The sequence below is a fragment of the Odocoileus virginianus genome, chromosome 22 (genome assembly GCF_023699985.2).
Source record: "Odocoileus virginianus isolate 20LAN1187 ecotype Illinois chromosome 22, Ovbor_1.2, whole genome shotgun sequence".
NCBI classification, from domain to species: domain Eukaryota; kingdom Metazoa; phylum Chordata; class Mammalia; order Artiodactyla; family Cervidae; genus Odocoileus; species Odocoileus virginianus.
In genome coordinates, this window is record NC_069695.1 from 20,303,351 (window position 1) to 20,329,288 (window position 25,938).

At 40.1% G+C, this 25,938-nt stretch overlaps 1 protein-coding gene across 10 annotated transcripts in view; it reads left to right on the forward strand.

Moving 5' to 3' along the window:
• The window catches only part of DLGAP1 (DLG associated protein 1), a 760,977-nt gene that overhangs the window by 473,370 nt on the left and 261,669 nt on the right, over positions 1-25,938 (forward strand). The window lies entirely within an intron of this gene.

Below are 25,938 nucleotides of genomic sequence, written 5' to 3' on the forward strand. Positions count from 1 at the left end.
TAGTGTGTTGTTGGTTTAAGTGGTTTTTTTCTTCCTTTTTTTTTTTTTTGGTGGTGGTGGGGAGTAGTTTTTGTTATTATTTTATTTGTTCTCTAAACAATAGCTAGTCCAACTGAAAGGGCTAAGTACTGATGTGTGTACAGATGGTAAGAAAGCAGGTAGAGACATCAGATACCCACACATCTGTGTCTCCAGGAGGCTTCATAAAATCTTTAATTGACAGATGATCGCAGGTGCTAGGTGCCATGAGAGGATGTTGTGTGTCTAGTGGTTGAAATGTGATCTGTGGTTTTCTTTAACAAGAATGGTGAATGCTTAACTGTTCCTTTGCAAAATTAAAATTTCTGGATGGTTGGGGGTTTTGTGGATTTTCTTGCGACTTTTTTTTCCCTGTTGGTTAAATAAGACTCCACAAAAGATCACTGAAGAGTCATTCATAACAGACATGAACCCAGGACTATTTTTTTCAATGCAGGTACAACTATTTTTCAAAATGCTGTTCAAGATTATGTCAGTCTCTGCCCAGTGGGGTTTTCTTTCCCGTCTGAGGTTTTCCTTCCTCTTGTTTTAAAACAATTCAAATTATGTGAAGTCAGTTTTTAAAAACTACTTTACATGAAATGTGTGACTGTGCTGAGCAATTCTACTAGTGGCTTTGGTTACTGCAATGTTTCCTTGCTGCCTTAAAAAAAAAATGAACCAGATTGATGATTTTCTTTATTTTCATTTTAAATTGCCTCAATAATCCAGCAAAAAAAGGGGGGAGGGTTCAAGATTCTTGACTGTATTTCCTATTTGGCTTGTACAGTCTTCTCCCTATTTTACCCTGGTCTTAGTAGAGATGTCCCTGTTTCTTGATATAATAGAAAAACGAGGTTACTTCTGCCTGATCGTAACTTTGCACGTAGAATCGGTGGTAGTTCTTTCTCCTATTCTCTATAATTCTTGATGTTGCCCACATCCTAGTTTTGGGGGTGGGGGTGTGGACAATTGACAAAACACTGGGAGAAAGCAGAGGTTCAGAGTCAGTGGTAGTAAAAGAAAGATCGAAAAGAGATAGGAAATCCTTCTTGAAAGTTGTTAAACTTCACTATTCTTGGTCTGCAATTTGCATGATTCTAAAGACATTTTCAGCAGCACCAAAAGTCCTTAGTTAGCCACAGTTAAAGGTCTTCCCACACAGGCTTTCACATCCCTCAGAATCCAGTCTACTCATGGAAGGTCTAGCATTGGTTAGCAGAGTAAAAGACAACAACTGGCCTGGATCTCTTAGTGGCCAGGGGATTTATCTGCTCCTTCTCCTTTCTGCTTAGAGCACAGTTTGATCAGTTGCAAATTAAATTCAGGAGCCAGTGTAAACATTTACCATTCAGTAAAGAAAGACTCATCCATAATCTCTGGTCCATTTGAGATCATGCCTTTACACAAACCAACACAAACAATGACTTACGAATTGTAGAACACATTGGTTTTTTTTGCTTGGGTGTTATTTTGTTGTATTGTCATTTTAGTTGTGTCTGACTCTTTTGTGACCCCATGAACTGTAGCCCCCCAGGCTCCTCTTTCCATGGGTTTTCCCAGGCAAGAATACTGGAGTGGGTTGCTATTTCCTTCTCCAGGGGATTTTCCCAACCCAGGGATTGAACCCAGGTCTCCTGAATTGACAGGATTCTTTACCACTGAGGTACCAGGGAAGCCTCTGAGGCATTACAGGGGCCACTAAACATATATGCAGTATTGCCAGGCTGGCTTTGACTTGGTGACTAGATTATGGTTTTTACCACTTTGGTTTTAGGCTCAAAAAACAACAACCTCTGTGTTGTAGATTACTGTGTTCATTGATGTGAGCTGAACCATGAAGAAATTCCAGCTTTATTGTTCTAAACAGTTGAAATCAGAAACTTCATGTGGTTCAAACTACAATACCTCTGAACAGTCAGATTTTTTTTTTTCTGTCACTTGCCAGGATAGCTTCATAGAGAAATAAAACTTGACCTTTTCAGGTCAAATCAGGTTACTATTACTGTGATACAATAGAAGTTATATGACCTTACTATGATTATGTTACTCATTTGAAATTTTGAACCCGTAACTTTTCCTGTTGGATAAAAATAACATGCATGTCGGACTTCACATCAAGTGTTCATTTATCTGCTTCTCAAACCATCTTGCCTCCTCCCCCACCTGCAGGCTGTGTTCCTATTAACTGCCATTTGAAACACGTTAGGACATAGGAAAAATCATGTTACTCTATTTTTATAAGTGCATATTAATAAACTCTTAGACCAAAACCATGGGAAGGGAGTGCTTTAATTTTTTTCAGTAAATGATTTATTCTCCTTCAACCCAGTCCAGTTTGCAGCTAAAAGGTAAAGATAAAGAGCTAATTACTGTTTACTGTCCCACAAACAGTGTAAGAAGGTTCCCTTTTCTCCATACTCTCTCCAACATTTATTGTTTGTAGCCTTTTGGTGATGGCCATTCTGACCTGTGTGAGGTGGTACTTCATTGTAGCATTTCTCTAATAATTAGTGGTGTTGAGCATCGCCCAGCATCACCCATTGGATGGCATCGCCCAGTCAATGGACATGAGTTTTAGCAAACTCCAGGAGAATCTGAAGGACAGGGAAGCCTGGCGTGCTGCAGTCCATGGAGTCACAAAGAGTCAGACATGACTTAGGGACTGAACATCAACAATGAAAACCTACTGTATAGCACACAGAACTCTCCTCAATGCTTTGTGGCAACCTCAATGGGAAGGAAATCCAAAATGGAGAGGATATAGGTATACACCTAGTTGGATCACTTTGCTGTACACCAGAAACTACCACAACATTGCAAGGCAACTATACTCCAATAAAAGAAAAAGAGCTAATTACTTTTAAATAATTCGCAAAGGAAAAGGAGGGATCAGAGTGTAAGGAGACACTCATCAGCTCACTGCTTCGTTGACCGTGGCCAATTTCTTATTTATACTGTTTTTTTAACACTTTGATTTCTTGGAAAACACTAACGTGACCAAGGAAAGACCTCTTCTGATGCTGTGATCTTTTTCATTTAAGACTATATACAACTATCTTTTTTAAATTGGGGTGTTTTTTTTTGTTGTTTTTACTATTTGTTAGTATTTAGCAAAATGCCCTGCCTTGTTTCCATTTCTAAAATAAAAAGACTTCTAATTACATTCACAAAATGTCTTCTAGATAAGGATATCTTTTCTTTTATGTACCTTAAAGTCACTCTTCTCTGTCCATTGAAGCTTTACTCTTTGTTCTCCCAGAATTTAAAACTTCCTACAAAATTCACGCTTGGACTGTCACAGAGCCTTCCAGGAAGCAGAGCTCTGTGGAGTCTAGGGTTACTATATGCTGTATGCATGTGTCTAGGTCCATATAGACACGTTATATCTGCATAGGCATTCCTGTAGCCATACTTCTAAAACATGCACTCACGCCTATGCTTTCTTCCATCTCTGATTCATGACATAAGATCTGTTTCAAGTGTACCATTTCACAAGAGCAGAATGACTTTAAAGTGGGGAAACAAACTTTTCATGCATCCCACTAGAAAACTCCTTACCTCCCTTTTACAGGGAGTACGTTAAATCTCAGACCATCAGTATAAACAAGTTCAAGGTATCCTGCTTCCCTGGGGTAAGGATAAATACCTTTCATACAGAGAGTCATCCAATAACAATGAAAGGAAATGACTTCTGTTCCTCTCATGTTTTTTATCCACTGTTATTTACATACTTTCAGGATTGTCTAACTCCTCCCTGATTTTACTCTCCAGGTCTCTAAAATATGAAGGTGTATAATGAGAGACCTAGAAGGTTTTATTTATTTATTTATTTTTCAGAAAAATGACAGTTTTACAATAGCATTCCCAAATCTCCTCAGTGGAAGGCCATCTGTTATTCCTTCTCATTCACAAAATCCTCCCTGTAAGGTGGGCATAGCATCTTTCTACCTCCCTGTTTCTCATCTAGTAATCCCCTTATGGAAGAATTATTTGCAATTACTTAGTCCAACCCACTCCTTCTAAAAGTGGGGGAGATAAACCCTAAGGAGATACCTTGACTAACACATATTAGTCACCTCATGAGCAGCAGACTCACTGCCCTGCTACTGCCCATTAAGTCTTTCACATCTATGTAAACCTTTAAGGTGCTTTTCAGAGGCCAGCTTATCCTTTCTTACTCCATCCATTTAAGGCAGTGAGGTCAAGGAACAGAAGGGCAAAGACCTAATCTGAAAGTTAGATTTGAAGCATGGCTGTTTCTTAAAAAGTTCACAAGTGATAAAGACAGTTGTTGACTAAATAATTACCTGCAGTCTGTAACTCTGTGGTTACACATGGCAGGGTAGGGTTTTTAATGTCTAAATAAAAGAAATGGGTATTTTTCTTCCTGTTATCCCTGCTCATCTCTCCTGCATCCTGATGGTTTCATTAGGAGGAAATCCTGTACCAACAGAGGACAAAGGGAACAGAACTGCTCCAAGTTTGGATGTGTGATCTGTAGGCATTACACTCAGAGCCCTGGGACTGGGCTGTAAGCGCAACACACTTCTCTCTGGCATCTCCCACTGTCTTAGCAGCCAGTCCTCCTACCTCTCACCTCACTTTCCTAGAATAAAGATTGTAAACGTAGCTGAAACTGTATTTTCCAAAGTAAAGTGTGTCTGTGTAATATGTGACACATAGCAGAGAATATATTGGACAACGGGGCCAAGTATATTAAATCAGAGTGACTCTAGAAAATGTGAAAGAAATAATGCATAGGAGACATCAAAGGCTACAGGTTGATCTCTTGGTCATTGCTTTTGATAGTCAAAAGCAAGCCAATGGAAAGATCTAGCTCTGAAGTTGGAAATGCTGTGTGGAGCATTACCTAGAGGCGTTCATATAGGTAAACGGTAGCACAATGATGCCACATTCGCCTACATGTGCAGAGTCATATACATGTGTGGCCACTTACTCTGTCATTGAATATTTAGGACAACTGTTCCTTAAGTTTGTGTGCACAAGTATCACCTTGAGGATGTCTGTAAAATGAGGATTTGTGGTATCAATCCAAGAGATTATGATTCTGTAAATCTGGGAAGAATCCAGGGCAGAGATCCATCTAAGAACCACCCTTCTACCGGATGCTCTAGAACTAGCAGACTAGATTCATCTTTGTATTTACTGAAGGGGGCAGTAGAGTCTAACAAATGAAAACATTGACTTTAATGTTGCCGCGGACTTGCCACAGGACTCTGGGCCCCCTCTACTTAGTACCTCCATTTTTAGATCTGCAAAATGGGCATAATGATGACTCTTGTGTTTGCTGAGGTCATAGAAAAATACTTCAGGTTTGGGGAAAAAGTGAAAAATACAGTGTGAAATGTTTCGAGTTTTCAAATCCTCAGCAGTTTCAAAAACAGCTTCTTCACCTGTTTCATGTATCACTTTTTCTTTTACATGTTGCTTGACTGAAATTTCATTAAACCAAGGTTAGCATGAACACATCTGATTCTCTGGGAAAGAAAAGCAGTTTCCCAAAGTCGGATGACAAGTCCATCACTGGGTAGATTTAAGGCTTCCTGCCGCAAATGCCAGCTAAACACATAAAGCTTTTGTTTGCAGATGAAAAGATCACAAGGTGTACATCTTTTGACAGCTCAGCTTCTGTCAGTCAGGTTTCCCCATGGCTCCATGTTTGCTGATAGAACACAATTTTTCTGTTGTTCTATCTCCTCAAGCTTTCATGTATGTTTAAACAAAACCTACTTTTGTTTTCAGATCTTAAGTCTGTCAAGACCCTGCTGCCTCACTGCAGGCAGCTTTGGTTAGTCCACAGGGCAGGTTTACTTAACATCAACAAAGGATGAGATAGTTGGATGATATCACCAAGTCAATGGACATGAGTTTGAGCAAACTCTGAAAGATAGTGCAGGACAGGGTGCTACAGTCCAAGGGGTTGCAAAGAGCTGTACATTACTCAACAGCAACAGCTCTGGGGCTTGTCTAAAGGGGACTTAATCCACTCACCTCCTTTCTTGGTTCTCTGATGAGTCTACCAGGGCAGCTTCGATGAGTGGAGTTCTTCCACTATTGCTGGCAGATGACAATAGGTCCTTGTCGATCACTATTTTGACTCACGTCCGAAATCCCTGATCACTCCCCTCCATTCTCAGAAGCCAGCTCCGTCACAGGCCACCTACTGGCCCCATTAAAGTCCCTTAAAAGATCCCAAGGACTTGTAATCCTTAGATAATTCATGTTCTCCTGCCCACTTCTCCTCTCCTAACTAATACAAGTTCAGCTAGCTTTTCGGTAACTCAGGGGGTGTCAGTGCAAGTAACTGTCATTTGTTTGCAAATGAACTTGAGCTTTCTGAAAATTCTTCTCCCCATCACACTCCTCCAGGCTTCTCGGTGATTTGAGATCGTTTCCTGTGCTCCCACCTCTTGGAAGTATTTCATGGCACGCTGAGCAGACACTTTTAGTCAAAAATGCCTATAAATAGCTGATTTTCCCGCTTGCTGCCTTCTCTGTAAGGCTTTCACGAAGGAGGTGAAACAAATCCACCAGAAACAAGAGCTCTCTGTGAGGGCTGCGCAGTGACGCTTATGAAAAACCCGATCCGTAGGCTGACAATTGATCTGTAGGCTGATGACTGTCCTGTGGGTCGCTTTGCCATATTCGACTTATCTAATCACTGCCCAGAAAAAGAAACATTTTATTTCATGCCAGCCGATCTCATGAATTGAAAAATCAATCAAAAATGTCTTATACAAGCTTTCATTGTATTTTGACTGTCACGCTGCGTTTTTTTCTTTTTTTTTTAATCCCAAAGCCAACTGTTATTTCTTTTCCATTGGTAAATCCAGATCACCAATTCCTATAGCTATTACGGGATAGGAAATTTGAAACTACTTTGCGTTTCTCCTCCAAACTGTCGTTCACAGAGAGCATTTACCGTCTAGCCTGTCTACTCAATTCCCTATGCTACCCCAACAACACCCTTAAATCTCCCAGGGTGATGTCATGGAACCTCCTGGAAGACTGCACCCAGCTAGGCCAGGACCATAACACCAGCCTTCACCGACCTCACCGAAATGACCCTTAAACATCAGACACATGATGCTAATTATGCTCCTTCCCTTCCTCCACACTCTACTGAGCAAAGGAGAACTGGGTTTAGCTGTTTTATTGTATAATTTGCAATGGGAAATTGTCCCCAGACCATGCTTACAGGTGAGGAACCTGAGGCTCAGAGAGATTAACTAGCGTTCCCCAGTCTCCTCCATTGTAGAGAGGGTGGGGTTTCTTCCTCACTTCCTTTTACTGCCCCCTCCCTGCCCCCATTAGTGTTCCTCAATCATGGAGCACATGACAGTTGTCGGTCTTGCTGTTCTGTCTACTCCAGAAACACTGAGAGAGTGGCACTGACATGTAAACACTGCCATGTGTAAAACAGATAGCTAGTGGGAAGCTGTTGTGTAGCACAGGGAGCCCAGCGCAGTGTTCGTGATGACCTAGAGGGCTGCGATGTGGCATGGGCATGGGGTGGGGAGGTGGAGCAGGAGGGAAGCTCAAGAGGGAGGGGACATATGTTTATACAGATCTGATTCACATTGTTGGACAGCAGAAACAAACAATGTTGTAAAGCAATTATTTGTTTAGTCGCTAAGTCGTGTCTCCGACTCTTTTGCGACCCCTTGGACTGTAGCCCACCAGGATCCTCTGTCCATGGGATTTCCCAAGCAAGAATAATGGAGTGAGTTGCCATTTTCTTCTCTAAGGGATCTTCCCAACCCAGGGATCGAACCCATGTCTCCTGCATTTGCAGGAGGGTTCTTTACTATGGAGCCACCAGGGAAGCCCAAAGCAATTATACTCCTTTTTTTTTTTTTTAATTGAAAAAAAGAAAATTTCTGCCACGAGCCCCACTCTCTGATTTTTCCATTCTAGGCACTGGGCCTAATGTGGTTATGGTTTAGTCTATTGCTAAGGTTTCTAGAAAGTGTATCTTGTTAGGGCTTTCCTCTTTGTGAACTGAACATGCACAGTTAACACAAATATGAGGAAGAACTGCAAATGACAGTGAGCCCAGTGCCTCTGACATTTTTAACCATGGAGTTCTTTGTTCATATAAAGCAGAAACTATAAAACCCAGAGCAGTCCCCACTCTGTATCCGTGGGTTCCAAGAATGGAAAATATTAGAAAAATAATAAATTTCAAAAAGTTCCAAAATGGAAACTTGAATTTGCCAGCAACTATTTCCATAGCATTTCCATTGTATTTACATCTATTTGTGAAGCATTTACATCATATGAGGTATTATAAGTAATCGAGAGATGATTTGAAGCACATGAAGATGTGCATAGTTTCCATACAAATACCACACCATTTCATATAAGGGACTTGAGCCTCCCTGGATACCAGGAGGTGACTGTAGTACTCACATTGAAACGACTTTGCTGCTGTTGTTTAGTCTCTAAGTCGTGTCTGACTCTTTTGCAACCCCACGGTCTATAACCCCGCAGGTTCCTCTGTCTATGGGATTTCCCAGGCAAGAATACTGGAGTGGGTTACCATTTCCTTCTCCAGGGGATCTTCCTGACCCAGGGATTGAATTTGTGTCTCCTGCATTGCAGGTGGAACCTGGAAAACAAGAATAGGAGAATTCAAACCTAAATCCCCTCTCCTGCCACCCACTGCCCTGCATCCAAGTTCCCCTCAGGGGCAGGGGGTGGGGAGCTTCCAAAGCAGGGCTTGAAACCTGTTACCCATTCCTTTCCCTTTAAGCAGGCCCTAAGCTAAGGACTTCCCAGGGGCTCGGAGAGTAGAGAATCTGCCTGCAGTGCAGGAGACCTGGGTTCGATCCCTGGGGTGGGAAGATCCCCTGGAGAAGGCAATGGCAACCCACTCCAGTATTCTTGCCTGGAGAATCCCATGGACAGAGGAGCCTGGTGGGCTACAGTCACTGTTTCAAGCTAAGGCAGAGCTTAATGATCAGGTTGGGGGAGGGGTAGAGACACAGGAATGAGAGGGCCCAGGATGGAGCAGAGGAGGGGAGTGTATATCCACTCTTGATAGATCAGATATATCAGAAAAGCCTGATAAAGCCCGAAAATGTTAGTAGTTAGCTGTCTCAAGCTTGGTAACGTAATTGGCAGCTCTCCCAGGCCCTGACTTTCCTGCAAACAACAAGTGATGATGGGTGCCAGGGGGTCCTGACTGGCTCACAGTATAAATGCACTTCTTGACTTGAACAGACAAGTTCACTTTCATTCCTTTTCCTCAGCTGTGACCCAGAGAGAGGAACTGACTTCTCTAAGAACAGGCAAGCCTTTCAGTCCCAGGCCAGCGCTCTGCCCAGACACAGACTGGACATTTCCTCATCTTCATCCCATGCTCAAGGCTCTTCCGTGGGATAATGAATGATGGCTAGGATAATAAGCTGATGATGAAGGAGAAGGAGAAGAAAAGGGAGAAAAAGAAGGACTGACATTTACTGAGAAAGTTCAATAGGTCTATGCTTAACATATATTGTCCTTACTTCTGAAAGTTACTAGGGTGTAGCTATTCATACCCTCATTTTATAGTAGAGGTAATTAATTTGCCCAAGATTGTGTTGCTGATGAATGACAGAATGGAGATTTAAACCCTGGTCTGATTCCACTATCTTGGTAAATATTCCACTTGGTAAATATATCCACTGCTTGGTAAATATTCCTCTGATCTTTTCCTGAAGAATTGTTTCTCGATGAGAATTTGATGACAATTATTTAAATTGTTAAATTTAAATGTTAAATTTTTTAAATGGTTAACTGATGAAAAAATAGATTGCACCTCTATGATTAGGTATAAAAATAAATCTAGTTTGAAAAGTGGTCATGTTAGAAAGAAATAACACATGAGGTTCATTTGCAAAGTCAGATGTATAATGCATTTGGAATAGAATATTATTTCATATAACTGGAAAATTATATATCAGCCAATGGAAAAAAACCATCACGCAAGGCCGTGCTTTTTTTTTTTTTTTTTCCAGTGAGAAACAATACTGTTTATCCCTTGAGACTGCCAGCCTGACTGTAGTCATAACATTGTTAAAACACTAAAAGTTTATGTCCCAATTAGGACTATCTGCCCATTTAATATCCTTTGCTTGTATTAATTCAGGGGTGTTTTCTTCTATAAAAATTAATGGCACTGAAATGATGAGGAAGGAAGCTAGGAATCCCCAAACCAAATTTCCCTCTAAGGCAGTGTGACTTTCTATTTTTGTCTTTTGGGGAGACCAGAAAGTTATCTCAAAGGCATATTTTGATCCAGAATTCTGCTGGGGACATGAGCTCCACACATCCCAGATGGTTAACTAAATATTTGGGAAGTTCACGAATTTTACTATTTGTTAAATTACCACAGGTCCAAAGGAAAAAAATATGTCTGTTTAATGGTCAACCTTTAGAATGCTTGTTAATCATTTATATAAGTGAATTAAGTGGGCCATTTGTCAGTTATTAATATATCTGACAAATAGTACTATTAGGGAATATCATCAGGGTTTAAACTAAATTCCTGTAGCAGATAACAAGACAGGATGGTCAGGCTTCTGAACCACATCAGGATAAAAAGTGCCATACTCCGTGAGGAGCATGGAAGTTGCGGAGTCTTTAGGATCTTGCTTCTCAACTCCTTTTGGACTCTTCTTCATGTACATGTGTCTCGTCACAGAGAATTCATTGTTCTAACAAGCCCTGATTTCATGCCCTCTCCCTTTATTTAAGCCCAGATGAATTTCATTTAAATTTATATCACAGTCTTAATGTTTCAACAGCTCCCACTTTCTCTTGATCCAATATTTTATCAAATATCCCCATGCATAAGAAGGAAATGTTAGTTATTCACTTCACAGGGACATGTAAGTAACTAAGAAATGAAAGAATTCACTAAAATTAAATCATGCCAATTTAATTCTCATTGATATTTGTAAACATTATATTTCTTAGATTCAACCAGTGATGATTTCACCCAGCTATCATAATCTACAGTCCCTTTTTGTAGTCTCGATTGTGAGTAGATCATGTTAAATGTTATATATTTAAATGTTAAACAATACAAGGACAACCATTCTCAACATCTTTCATTCAACCAAGATTTATTTAGCAACTGTTTGACCCACACTGAACTCTGGGAGAGGTGACTAGACTAACGTGGGAAAGGGAGAGACGAGCATGGGACAGGAACAAACAGATGGGGCGATGACCCCCAGCTGGTGAGAGGAAGTAAACGGAGGCCATGACTTGAGTCTCTAGTTGACTAGGTGATATGGAATTTTCCCATAAGTTTCCCCAAAATGGAGGATACAGTCTAGCCTGGAGGCCAAGCCCAAGCAATTTAACTCTCTGGGCAGCATCTCAGGACAAGCAATGGTGTGAGATGAGGAAGAGCAGGGTCAGATGCCCCAGAAGGTGCATGAGAGGCCTCAGACCACAACCAGGCTGAACCAGGCTTCTGGCCCCAGAGATGGTGGGGCTGCCCAGGCCCTGGAGAAGAAATCTGGACAGACAGCGAGTACCACTGGGGGAAGAGCATCCTCACATTCACACATCATCCTGAGCTCAGCTCAGCAGTCAGCCAGCAGGATGGATTCGCCTGGATTCTGTGGGTGGCAACACCACACTGCACCCCCACTGAGAGGCAGCTGGGCCTGCCCTGGGAGACCGAAAAGTCCACGGGCGTGAGGAGAGCAGAGGAGGAGCAGGTCAGAAGATAACCCAGGGAATAATGAATGGCTTTATCATACAACAACGCAAACACTGTATCCCCAGCTCATACACCTGAGGAGGCAGCTGTTAGACTGGAAAGATGTTTTCCCAACAAAAGCATCAGATCCCAAGCAAGGTGAAAAAGAGCTTCTTGTTATTAAAAACATGTAACAAGAGGCTAGCTAAACATGTCAGGGAGAGAGCAAGGAAACTTCCCTACTAGGGAAATGAGGGCAGGCAGCCCCCAGGGTTCCTTTCAAATCAAGTAGCCTCGTTCTGTGTTGTTCAGTATGGTAGCCACCAGCCACATGTAGCTATTTCAGTTTACAGTAATTAAAGTTAAAGAAAAGGAAAAATTCAGCCCCTTGGTCCCCGTAGCCACATTTCTAGCGCTCAGTCCTCTCATGTGGTTGGTGTTTACCATATTGGACAACACAGATATAAACATGCCCAGCACTGCAGAAAGCTCTGTTCGACAACATGGTTCTACTTGTTTCTTGTCTATTTTAATATATTGAGTGCTACTAGATCTGGGCTTTGCCCGGAGAAGGCAACATCCTGTTGTGATGCCCCAGTGCTCAGAGGTGTCAGAACTTGCCAGAACTCTCCTGTGTGCCACATGAGAGTGAGGGTTGCCTGGGGGAACACCTGTTCCTCCACCTAGTCATGACGTGACATCAAATAACCCACTTTGCTACTCACATCTTCTAGTTCTTCAATGTTCTGATGGATGGGTGCCAATGAGTTGTCACACCATTCTGGGTTGTGAAAAGAATCACCTGTTTAGAAAACAGGCAGTAATCTCGTGGAATAATAACCAGCATGGACTTTGTAATCTTCTGTTTTCAGGGAAATGGTGTCACCAAAAACATGCTGTCTGGCCACATTTATTTACTCACCAAACTGCAAAAGTTGTATTTTCTCACATGGTTCCCTGAAACCAAGTGTTCTTTGGCCAATGTTGAGGGCTGGAAAGAGATCTATTCAGTCCTGCAAGCCAAAAAATGCCGTTGTTGGCAAGCCAGTTGGAAAGCTTGCTTTCCAGAAAACGCCTTTATAGAAAAACTAAAAGGGCAGGAGTCCATAATGCAGACCCTCAGAGGAAGAGGGTTTCCAGGCCCAGGGGCATCCCAGGAAGATTAGTTACAGCACCAGGACTGCCCAGAAGTGGAAGTGATGAGCCTGCACATCTAACTGACTTTGGAAGTGATCCTACCTTGAGAAGACCATTTGGTGGGCTGGAGAATGGGGTGGGGTTTGAGGAGAACTTAGGTGCAGGAAGGCAGGGCACACCCATCCACCTAATTCAAGTGCTCTTAGTCTGCGACTGTGGACAGGGTGTGAAGGAATGGACTTTAGGGGGTCGTGAACTCTTGAACTTAAAACATTAAGGAGGGGGTTGTTTGTGTTCACCCTGCTCTGGAGAAAAGTCCTTAGCTTTTAGCATGTCCCCAAAAGAGAATAAGGGCCACTAACAAATTTAAGTTATGATATCATTTAAATTAGGTAGATTTTTCCCCATATGATCTCGCAGTCCCACTCCTGGGTGCCTATCCAGAGAAAGACATAATTTGAAAAGATGAATCTCTGTGTTCACTGCAGCACTATTTACAATAGCCAAGCTATGGAAGCTAACTAAATGCCCATTGATAGATGCATAGGTAAAGAAGATTGGTACATATGTACAATGAACTACTACTCAGCCATAAAAAAGAATGAAATAATGCCATTTGCAGCAATATGGATGGACCTAGAGATTATCATACTAAGTGAAGTAAGCCAGATAGATAAAGATATGATATTGCTTATATGTGAAATCTAAAAGAAAAGGATACAAATGAACTTGTTTACTAAACAGAAACAGACCCACAGACATAGAAAACAAACTTATGGTTACCAAAAGTTGGGAAGGGATAAATTAGGAGTTTAGGATTAAAATATACACATTACAGTATATAAAATAGATAACCAACAAGGACCTACAATAATAAACATCTTGTAATAACATATAATGTAATAATAGACATCTTGTAATAACATATAATGTAAGAGAATGTTAAAAAATATATATATATATAACTGAATCACTTTACATCTGAAACTAACACAACACTGTAAATCAACTATATTTCAACAAAATATTTTTAAACACTAAGTAGCTTTTTCCTTGAAAACTTAAAATTGATGACTTTCCTTCTTCCTTATAACATCTTATTAGAAAAGCCTTTTGGGTTACAACCTTAGAATTCTCTGAGGAATGTGTAGTTTTTAAAGAACTGTCATTGTGGGTGCCTGTTACCTGCAAGAGATAGATCCGTGTTGGAACTTGGAGAGTCTACTCCAAAGTAAAGCGTGTAATAGGATTTATCGTGAAGAAGCTTTTCCTGAGCGACCAAGTAACAAAAAGTGAGGATCTGCTGTGTTCGAGGGTTGAAGCTGAGAGGAGATTGGAAACCAAAGATTTGTAAAACAGCTCCTGCTTTCAGGGAGTTTATAGTCTAGTGAAACACTGGGTGGTTAGAGAAACAGAATACAAGGAGAAGTAAGAAGCTGCATAAAGATACCTGAACAAAGAATATGAAGATTTATAGGAAGAACTCCAACTTGGGGCTTAGGAAAGGGTAGACAGCGGAGAAGAAAGCTTTCCCCATTTGAAATGCTATATCACTGAAACTTTGGTACCACTTCTGTGAAAGCATACTGGCAGAGATTCCTCTTAGCTTCTTCCCATTTTTACTAATCACTCAGTAATTTAGCTCTGTATATCCCATGCCTAACTTAGTGCCTAACAGACACCATTTAGGTGTAGAAGGATGGATAAGGGAATGGATGGATGAATGACAGGCAGAAGAGAAGGAAGGCACAGAGAGAGGGAGGGTGGGAGAGAAAAAGAAAACAGAGTTCACAACATCAGCAGCCACCTCAGTTCAGAGTCTTATGGTAAAAGAGTTTAGAAACGTGGACATTTCTGTGGGTCCCAAGTCTGGGCACAGCCTGGCTCCGCTAACAGGTGCACTCAAGGCCTTCCAAGGCTAAAAAAAGATACCCACTGGGCTTGGTTCTTATCTGTAGGCTCTGCAGAAGATTCTGCTTCCAGACAAATTCAGGCAGATGGCAAAGTTCAATTCCTTGCAGCTGTACAACTGAGGTCCTTGATCTGCAAGCTGAGTCACATCGAATCTTTGATCATGCTTTGAATTTCTGCCACCCATCTCTCTGACTTTTTCTTCTGCCCTCAGCCAAGAGAAAAGAAAACTATTTTTTAAATTTTATTTTATTATGATAACATAAACATAACATAAAGCTCTTCTTTTAAGGGCCTCATGAGATAACATTGGGTCCATCCAAATCAGGGGTTTACTTGGTGGCTCGGTGGTAAAGAATCTGCCTGCCAATGCAGGAGACATGGGTTTGATCTCTGGGTCAGGAAGATCCCCTGGAGAAGGCAATGGCAACCCCCTCCAGTATTCTTGCCTGGAAAATCTCACAGACAGAGGAGCTTGGCGGGCTATAGACCACAGGGTCACAAAAAGTCAGACATAACTTAGTGAGTAAACAACAACCAGCACCACCAGATTCAGTTCAGTTCAGTTGCTCAGTTGTGTCCGACTCTTTGCGACCCCATGAACCGCAGCACGCCAGGCCTCCCTGTCCATCACGAACTCCCGGAGTCCGCCCAAGCCCATGTCCATTGAGTTGGTGATACCATCCAACCATCTCATCCTCTGTCGGCCCCTTCTCCTCCTGCCCTCAATCTTTCCCAGCATCAGGGTCTTTTCCAATGAGTCAGCTCTTCTCATCAGGTGGCCAAAATATTGGAGTTTCAGCTTCAACATCAGTCCTTCCAATGAACACTCAGGACTGATCTCCTTTAGGATGGACTGGTTGGATCTCCTTGCAGTCCAAGGGACTCTCAAGAGTCTTCTCCAACACCACAGCTCAAAAGCATCAATTATTCGGTGCTCAGCTTTCTTTATAGTCCAACTGTCACATCTATACATGACCACTGGAAAAACCATAGCCTTGACTAGATGGACCTTTGTTGGCAAAGTAATGTCTCTGCTTTTTAATATGTTGCCTAGGTTGGTCATAACTTTCCTTCCAAAGAATATGCGTCTTTTAATTTCATAGCTGCAATCTCCATCTGCAGTGATTTTGGAGCCCAGCCACCACCAGATTAATCCAGCATAATCTAACTATTTTAAGATCACCAATTAGTAACCTTACTGATATCTGCAAAGTCCTTTTTTGCCATGAAACAGTGGATAAAGATCACCATAGCCAAAATTCTGCCTACCATAATAGTTAACAGCAGAATCCATACACATAGTAAATTGGTGAGGAGGGCACCTTTATTAACAACCATGCCATTGAAAGTTCTTCTTCCAGGAAGAACTAATGCAACTTTGGGGCCAGAGAGCTGTGTTCAAACCCTGTGTTTTACTGTTTAAGCAAGTCTGAGTGAGTTATTTAACCTCTCTCTGCCATGGTCTCCTCCTTTGTAATATGGAATTAATAACAATCATTATGTAGGGATCTAGAGAGGATTAAATGGATGAATCTCGTGCAAAAGATGTAGAACCATGCTTGGAAAGGGACATTATATATTACCTCAAATGTTATTATTATTATTATTATTATGCCTGAAAACATTGTGGTACCCAGATGAACCAAAACAAAGCAGCAAATTTAAGAAGCATTACAGAAGTTACTGTTAGAAAACACAATTTCATTTAGTTAGGATTTTGATGAAATGAAATTCTACAGCATATGTACTCATTTCCTATTGGTGCTATAAGAAGTTACCACAAATATAGTGGTTTAAAACACAAATGTATTACCATACACTTCTAGGGATCAGAAGTCTGAAAATGGGTCTCACTGAGCTAAAATCACAATATCCACAGGACTTCACCCCTTCTGGAGGCTCTAGAATCCACTTTCTTGCCAATTTCCCAGCTTTGAGAAGTTCCCTGTTTTCCTTGACTCTGGGCTCCTCGTGTCATCTTCAAAGCTGGCAGTCTCATCTCTGATCTCTGCTTCTGTGGTCACATCTTCTTTCCTGACTTTCCTGCTTCCCTCTTTCACCTACAACATGCTGCGTGCTAAGTCGATTCAGTCGTGTCTAACTCTTTGCAACCCCATGGACTGTAGCCCTCCTGGTTCTTCTGTCCATGGGATTCCCCAGGCAAGAATATTGGAGTGGGTTGCCATTTCCTACTTCAGGGGATCTTCCCGACCCAGGGATTGAACTTGCATCTCTTCTGGCTCCTGCGTTGGCAAGCAGGTTCTTTACCACTACAGCCACCTGGGGAGCCCTTATTATTCACTTAATCTTACACTAAAAATGCCAATTCTTATATCACCTGAAGATAACCCAATATCTGTAAATGTAAATATGTACATTTTACACACTTGCAATTAATATGCTTCATATATTTTTTACCTTTTGTTGTACATTATATAATTTTTAGTTCAAACACTTGTAAGCACTAACTACATGTCAAGCAGTCTGTTAAAGGCTGGACATACTAAACTGAGGGAGTTCCAAGGCAGTCCAGTGGTTAAGAGTTCGCCTTTCAATGCAGGGGTGTGGGTTCAGTCCCTGGTCGAGAAGCTACAATCTCACATGCCTCGTGGCCAAACAACCAACATAAAACAGAAGCAATATTGGAGTAAACTCAATAAAGACTTTAAAAATGGTCCACATAAAAAAAAATCTTCAAAGAAATTAAGAAACACAACTCCTGTCCTCAAGTATTTCTCACCATAGTGGAAGGGGGGAGGGATACTGATGGTAAAAGTTGTTTTTTTTTTTTTAATGTTTAAAATGTATAGAATTGCCTAGACTTAGAGACTGAATGACTTGGTCATCAGGGAAGAGAAGAATAGAAATGAAGACCAGTTTATGGTTTGAAAAACTGGGTACATGTCAGTACTTCCAACTGAGGTAAGTAATATGAGAGAAAATTTAAGTTTGAATAAAGAAGATGAGTTAGTTCCAGACATCTTGAATCTAATGTGCTTATAGAATATCCAGTTGAAGGTGTCCCAGTGCCAAGCCTTCACTTATCCAAATACTATTTAGGAGCATATTACAATAATTCAGACAAGAGATGATTATGGTTCAGACTAGGTGAGAAGCAATAAAGATGGAAAGAAGAAAAGGCATGTTTCTAGTGTATCTTAAAGGTGCCAGGTTGGTCAAAAGTCCTCTGGTGAGGAAGACAGAGAAGTGAAGGCAGCTGAATTTGTGAGTCTGGAGTTTTGGAAGCTGTCAAGGCTGAAGAAAGGTTAGCTGGGAGCTATCACATAGAAGGTAGACGAAAGTTGGAGAGTGAATGAGATGACATTGGGGCATAAGTAAGTTAGAAGATAAGGCAGCACAGACCAGTTTCCTGGGCTACATAGACACTAAAGAACAGACAGGTAGTGAAAGAAAACAATGCTAGAATGAAAGACAGCAAGACGGAAAGGAAATCAAAACAGCATAGAAGTAAAGGAAGAACAAATCTCAAAAAATAGAAAAAGTTGAATGAGGTCAACTACCAAAGAGGGCTTGAGTTGGAACCCTCAATAGACATGGAATGAAAAGTCTATCAATGAATCTGGCAATTAGGAAGTAACAATTAAATTTACCAGTAGTTTCATAATTATCATAATATATCCTTTTGTATACATTGTTTGTATTTATATGCTTATCATTTTAATATGTGCTTATTATTTTTCATGTCTATCCTTTTAATAAAAAGACTGTAGCTACTAAAGTATGTTAACACACCATGGTTAGAATATTCATTTCTCAGTTATTTGCATTTTAATTTTTTTACATTTTTCACCATTATGAATAATGTCATAAAAGTCTTTTTCAAGAAAATGTGCAAATTTTTTTTTCTGGTTTTTATTCCCAAACATTATGCACTCTTATTCAATAAAAAAAAAAAAAAAAAGACATTCAAGAAATCTTAGTATCTTCAAATAATTTAAATATTCTGATTTTAAATAATTATTCTGCAGAGACCTGTTTGCCATTTAGATCACAAACATTTGGACTATTGTCTAACGCAGAATACACACTTCCAAACCCAGCGTTTGCTTAGTATATTACATCCTGAAGCCCTCTATTAATGCAGCATCGTAGTGACTGATAACCTGTACAGGAATCTGTTTCCTTTCTCTACATTACGAACCATTTAACATCCATTAGTAATAGATTTCTTCACTTGCAAATGACTAAAGTAATTTCCCATCTATTAGCTATTTTTGTTGACCTCACTTCACTAGAGATCCTCAATCTAAGTTTTATTTTAGCAATCACAATTCTCTCATCTAATTAACGAAAAAATTGGGCCACTGCCTCAGTGGCCTGCATTCAACCCTATTTTGACTGGTGCTTTTCTAATAATATCTCATGCTCCTTTCCAGCCCTGTACTTAGAATAGTAGTTTCTGTTCCATTGCCCCCATTTTGCTTTGTTTTTTACCCCACATTTCTTTTTTCTTTTCATTTACTTAGTAACCTACCCAAATCTTTCACTGTTACAAATACCTCAAGAAACATCCAGTTATTTATTCAGTAGAAATTCCTGGGCTTGCTGGGCCAATGAGGATGCCAAATGGTAAGATTTTTTGCACATTACCAAATGACCCCTAGAAAGGATTCCTGAACTTTCACTCTAGAAGCAGTTTCCATTCTTGACACCCTTTATAGAAGATTCTTCTCTATTGTGAATACAAGCCCACCTCTCTTTAATTTAGATATAGAGTTGTGTGAAATAAATCAATTTTTTCTTCTATAAGGCAGTCTCTCAAATGTTTGATGAAAACTATTGTTTGTCCCTGAGTCATCTTTGTTCTGTCTTCAAAAGACCTAGTTCCTTCAGCAATTCTCTGAGAACAGGACGTCAAGCCATTCTAGCTAACAACAGACAAATTGTATTTTGTTCCAAGAAAAGCAGTATCTCTCTTAACTTTCAGTATTCCTGTGTGAGCAGTATTTCTGCTGAATTTGGACTTCATAGCATCCACTGAAAATCTTTGGATAGGAACACCCTCTTTCTGTCAAGGTACTAGCTTGTCTGGCAAGTATGCTAACCTGTCTCACGTTCAGATAAAATTTTTGAGCCATTCATTCATAGGAAATCGTTCTGACATGTTTCACTTACTTTGTATTGTGCACTTAGATGGTTTAACGTGATGTGGAATATTATGTTTATTTTTATTAAATGTCATCTTATAAATACAAGTATGTCTTTCTAGCCGAGGGTCACTCTTTACGATTGTGCACTAGGGAACATCACTTATATAAGTAGTTATCTATTTATTACCATAATTTTACAGCAAATGACAGTAGAGGCTTGAGGAAGGAACAGCTTCTTTCTGATTCACCCACCTAAAAGTGCCATTTGGACTACCAAAAAGAATGCTTCTGCTGTCAAAACTGGAGAAATAGTAAATCTGAAATCCAATATTTTAAATATTTCCCAAGATGTATTATGTATTCAACAGTACATAAACTGGGGACTTCCAGATGTACAAGCTGGATTTAGAAAAGGCAGAAGAACCAGAGATTCAATCGCCAACATGGGTTAAATCATGGAAAAAGCAAAGGAATTCCAAAACACATCTACTTCTGCTTCCTTGACTATGCTAAAGCCTTTGTGTAGATCACAAAAAACTGTGGAAAATTCTTAAAGAGATGGGAATACCAGACCACCTTACCTGTCTACTGAGAAACCTGTATGCAGGACAAAAAGCAACAGTTAGAACCGGACATGATTCAAAATCACAAAAGGAGTACATTAAGGCTGTATATTGTCACCCTGCTTATTTAATTTATATGCATAGTACATCATGTGAAATGTTGGGCTGGATGACTCACAAGCTGGTATCAAGATTGCTGGGAGAAATATCAAAAACCTCAGATATGCAGATGATACCACTCAAAAGGCAGAAAGCAAAAAGGAACTATCTAAGAGCCTCTTGATGAAGGTGAAAGAGGAGAGTAAAAAAGCTGGCTTAAAACTCAACATTCAGAAAACAGAGATCATGGCATCCAGTTCCATCACTTCACAGCAAATAGAAGAGGGTAAAATTGGAAGCAGTGACAGATTTTATTTTCTTGGGCTCCAAAATCACAGCAAACAGTGACTGCAGTCATGAAATTAAAAGATGCTTGTTCCTTGAAAGGAAAGCTATGACCAACCTAGACAGCATATTAAAAAGCAGAGACGTCACTCTGCTGACAGAGGTCCATATAGTCAAAGCTATGGTTTTTCCAGTAGTCATGTATGGATGTGAGAGTTGGACCATACAGAAAGCTGAGCGCCAAAGAATTGATGTTTTCAAACTGTGCTGCTGGAGAAGACTTTTAAGAGTCCCTTGGACTGCAAGGAGATCAAACCAGTCAATCCTAAAGGAAATCAACCCTGAATATTCATTGGAAGGACTGATACTAAAGCTGAAGCTCCAATACTTTGGCGACTTGATTCAAAGAGCCAACTCTTTGGGAAAGACTCTAATGCTGGGAAAGATTGAGGGCAGGAGAAGGGGGCAATAAAGGATGGGAGGGTTGGATGGCATCACTGACTCAATGGACATGAGTTTGAGCATATTCTGAGAAATAGTAAAGGACAAGGAAGCCTGGCGTGCTGCAGTTCATGGGATCACAAAGAGATGGACACGACTGAGCAACTGAACAACAAGAACAAGATGCATTATATTGTAAATCTCATAACAGTACCTATTATATCATTATTGAAGTTGATGATGAAAAAAATGTTCAGAATAGGGTCAAAAAGAAAGACAACACATACTTGTTGCTGCTGTTCAGTCATGTTTAACTCTTTTGCTATGCTATGGTCTGTAGCCCTCCAGGCTCCTCTGTCCATAGGACTCCCCAGGCAAGAATACTGGAATGGGTTGCCATTTCCTTCTCCAGGGGATCTTCCTGACCCACTTACAACTCTTGCATTGGCTGGCAGGTTGTTTACCACTGATCTACCTGGGAAGCCCCTTATGCATACTACTGGAGAGCTATAGTTTTTCATGAATTTTTTTATATACCATCTAGGGGAAGCCATTCAACCAGTTGTCAAGGTCCTATTTAGTCCACTTTTGAAATTTTGTTCAAAAGTGTATCACTTTATTACAGGTGTTATTGGGGAGGTTCATAAAATTAATATACATTTATTGGGGAATTTTTGTAAAATACATAAGAAAATAAAGAAGATGATTGAACTCACCCAGAGATAATTACTGAAAGATTTTTGTGTTGTTGCTGTTCTTTGAAAATACTGATATCAATAAACCTCTGAATAAGCTCACCAAAAAGAAAAAGAAGATATAAACACTGTTAGGAATTAAGAAAGGAACAGGGATAAATTTACAGGAGCTATTAAATCTATCATAGGAATAGAGCGGAAATAAATTTTATTTCAATATATTGAAAACTTAAGTGGATAATTTCTTAGAAAAATAAACTCATCAAAAACTCAGTGAAAATAAGCACCTTGGATATATCCATAACAATGTAAGAAATTGACACATTAGTTTAACATTTATTCCAGGGGAAAAAAGTTGGGGGGCTTCCCTGGTGGCTCAGATGGTAAAGAATCTTCCTGCAATGCGGGAGACTTAGGTTCGATCCCTGGGTTAGGAAGATACCCTGCAGAAGGGCATAGCAACCCACTCCAGTATTCTTGCTTGGAGAATCCCATGGACTGAGGGGCCTGACGGGCTCTGGTTCATGGGGTCACAAAGAGTCAGACATGACTGAGTGACTAAGCACCGAACAGCACAGGAAAAAAGGGACCAGACCCAAACAGTTTCATGAAGCCTGCGAGAAGAAGGCAATCCTTGTCATACAAAAGTTCTTCTAGAAATCTGAGCAAAAGAAAAGCTGTCCAATTCATTTAAGGATTTTATAGGACTTCCTTAGTAGCTCAGCGGTAAAGAATCCGCCTGCCAATGCAAGAGACACAGGCTCAATCCCTGCATTGGGAAGATCCCCTGGAGAAGGAAATGGCAACCCACTCCAATATTCTTGCCTGGGAAATCCCATGGACAGAGGATCCTGGCAGGCTACAGTCCATGGTGTCACAGAGTTGAATATGACTGAGTGACTAAACAACAATAGTCTAAACAAACGAGGGCAATTTGAGAAAAGAAAATTGTAATGCAATTTCTCATGAACCTCATGCAAAAATTCTTAATAAATATTACTATTTCAATAAAATTAAATAATTATAAATAATGTGAAATAACATGATCTGATGGGATTTATTTGCTGATGAAAGGAAGCATTAGCATTAGATAAATATTCATGTAACTCACAGCACTAGGAGATTAAAAGAGAAAGCACATAATACTATCTCAATATATACATAATTTTGTAATATTCAACAGCCATTAATGATTTAGTAAAAAAGGATAAAAAACTAGAAGTAGAAAAATCTTCTTAAAGTATACATATTAATATATATAGATACAGAAACTTCATTGCAATATGATGCAATAATGCATCATAAAAATATTCCATTTATATCCATGAAAATGATATACCTCTTCTAAAATGTCCTGAGCTAGGTTTTGACCACTGGTTATTTTTTAATGATTATTGAGGTATAACTGGCATATAACATTATATGTTCTACACATGCTACATAATAATTCAATGTTTATATATATTGCAAAATGATCACCACAGTAAATCTAGTTAACATCTGTTAGCATACACAGTTAAAACTTTTTATCTTGTGATAACTTTTAAGATATTCTCTCTTAGCAACTTTGAAATATGCAATACAGTATTATTACTATTATCACCATGCCGTACATTATTTTATAGCTGGATGTTTGTACCTTTTTACCCCATTCACCCATTTTACCTAACCACCACCCCCTGTCTCTGGCAACCATCAATCTGTTCTCTATATCTATGAGCTCAGTTATTTTTTCAATTCCTCATACCAGTGAGATCATACAGTATTTCTCTTCCTCTCTTAATTTCACTTAACAAACGTCCTCAAGGGCTTCCTAGGTAGCGCTAGTGATAAGGAGTCCTTCTGCCAATGCAGGAAATGTCTGTTCGATCCCTGAGTCAGGAAGATCTCCTAGAGGAGGAAATGGCAACTCACTCCAGTATTCTTGCTGGGAAAATCTCATGGACAGAAGAGCCTAACGGGCTGCAGTCCATGGAGTGGCAAAGAGTCGGACACAGCTTAGCAACTAAAGCACCACCAAGGCCCTAAAGGTCCACCCATGTTGTCACAAATGGCAATATTTCATTATTTCTTAAATATACGTTCATTTCAGTTCAGCCACTCAGTCATGTCTGACTCTTTGCGACCCTATGAATCGCAGCACACCAGCACACCCAGCACACCAGCACATCCCTGTCCATCACCAACTCCCAGAGTCCACCCAAGCCCATGTCCATCGAGTCAGTGATGCCATCCAACCATCTCATCCTCTGTCGGCCCCTTCTCCTCCTGCCCTCAATCTTTCCCAGCATCAGGGTCTTTTCCAATGAGTCAGCTCTTCTCATCAGGTGGCCAAAATATTGGACTTTCAGCTTCAACATCAGTCATTCCAATGCACACCCAGGACTGATCCCCTTTAGGATGGATTAGTTGGATCTCCTTGCAGTCCAAGGGACTCTCAAGAGTCTTCTCCAACACCATGGTTCAAAAGCATCAATTCTTTGGTGCTCAGCCTTCTTTATAGTCCAACTCTCATATCCATACATGACCACTGGAAAAACCATAGCCTTGACTAGATGGACTTTTGTTGGCAAAGTAATGTCTCTGCTTTTTAATATGCTGTCTGGGTTGGTCATAACTTTCCTTCCAAGGAGTAAGCGTCTTTTGATTTCATGGCTGCAGTCTCCATCTGCAGTGATTTTGGAATCCAGAAAAATAAAGTCAGGCACTGTGTCCACTGTTTCCCCATCTATTTGCCATGAAGTGATGGGACTGGATGCCATTATCTTAGTTTTCTGAATATTGAGCTTTAAGCCAACTTTTTCACTCTCCTCTTTCACTTTCATCAAGAGGCTCTTTAGTTCCTCTTCACTTTCTGCCATAAGGGTGGTGACATCTGCATATCTGAGGTTGTTGGTATTTCTCCCGGCAACCTTGATTCCAGCTTGTGCTTCATCCAGCCCAGTGTTTCTCATGATGTACTCTGCATGTAAGTTAAATAAGCAGGGTGACAATATATAGCCTTGACGTACTCCTTTTCCTATTTGGAACCAGTCTGTTGTTCCATGTCCAAGTTCTAACTGTTGCTTCCTGACCTGCATACAGGTTTCTCAAGAGGCAGGTCAGGTGGTCTGGTATTCCCATCTCTGGAAGAATTTTCCACAGTTTATTGTGATCCACACAGTCAAAGGCTTTGGCATAGTCAATAAAGCAGAAATAGATGTTTTCTGGAACTCTCTTGCTTTTTCAATGATCCAGCAGATGTTGGCCAATTTGATCTCTGATTTCTCTGCCTTTTCTAAAACGGGTTGGCCAGAAAGTTCATTTGGGTATTTTTGTACCATGTTATGAACATCCTGTGAGATATATATATATATATATATATATATATATATACATATATATATATATATAAAACATCTTCTTTATATCCATCCATCCATTGATGAACACTTAGGTTGCATCCATGTCTTGACTGTTGGCAATACAGCTGCAATAAACATGGAGCTGTTGGTCACAGGTTCTTTGATAATATTTTTCTGAAAATACCCAAATCCTGGCATGTCCAAAGCTCTTTTTCTTGAGTCTTCACATTGGAAGGAGAACTTAACTAGATAGAAAATCACTGATTCCTGCTTTCTTGGCTTGATATCTTCCCAATGCTACAGGTAAGCATGGCCTCAACCTCCTTTTCTCTCCCTAATCTCATTTTATCTTTTTGCCCAGCTGCCAAAGGGATTCTTTTCAAAACTTTTTCTGAGGTATTTCTTTACATTGACCATTCTAAATGACTTCTCACTGATAAAATGTTTACCTTTTATTCAATAGGCTGAAATCTTTTATTTCAGAAAAGCTCTCTTGCATTATATTTTAAGATAATTATTCTATTTCATTGCTTTGACTTTTTTTCAGAATCACAGTTACGCATGTGTGTGTGTGGGTAGTCAGTCGCTCAATCGTGTCTGACTCTTTGT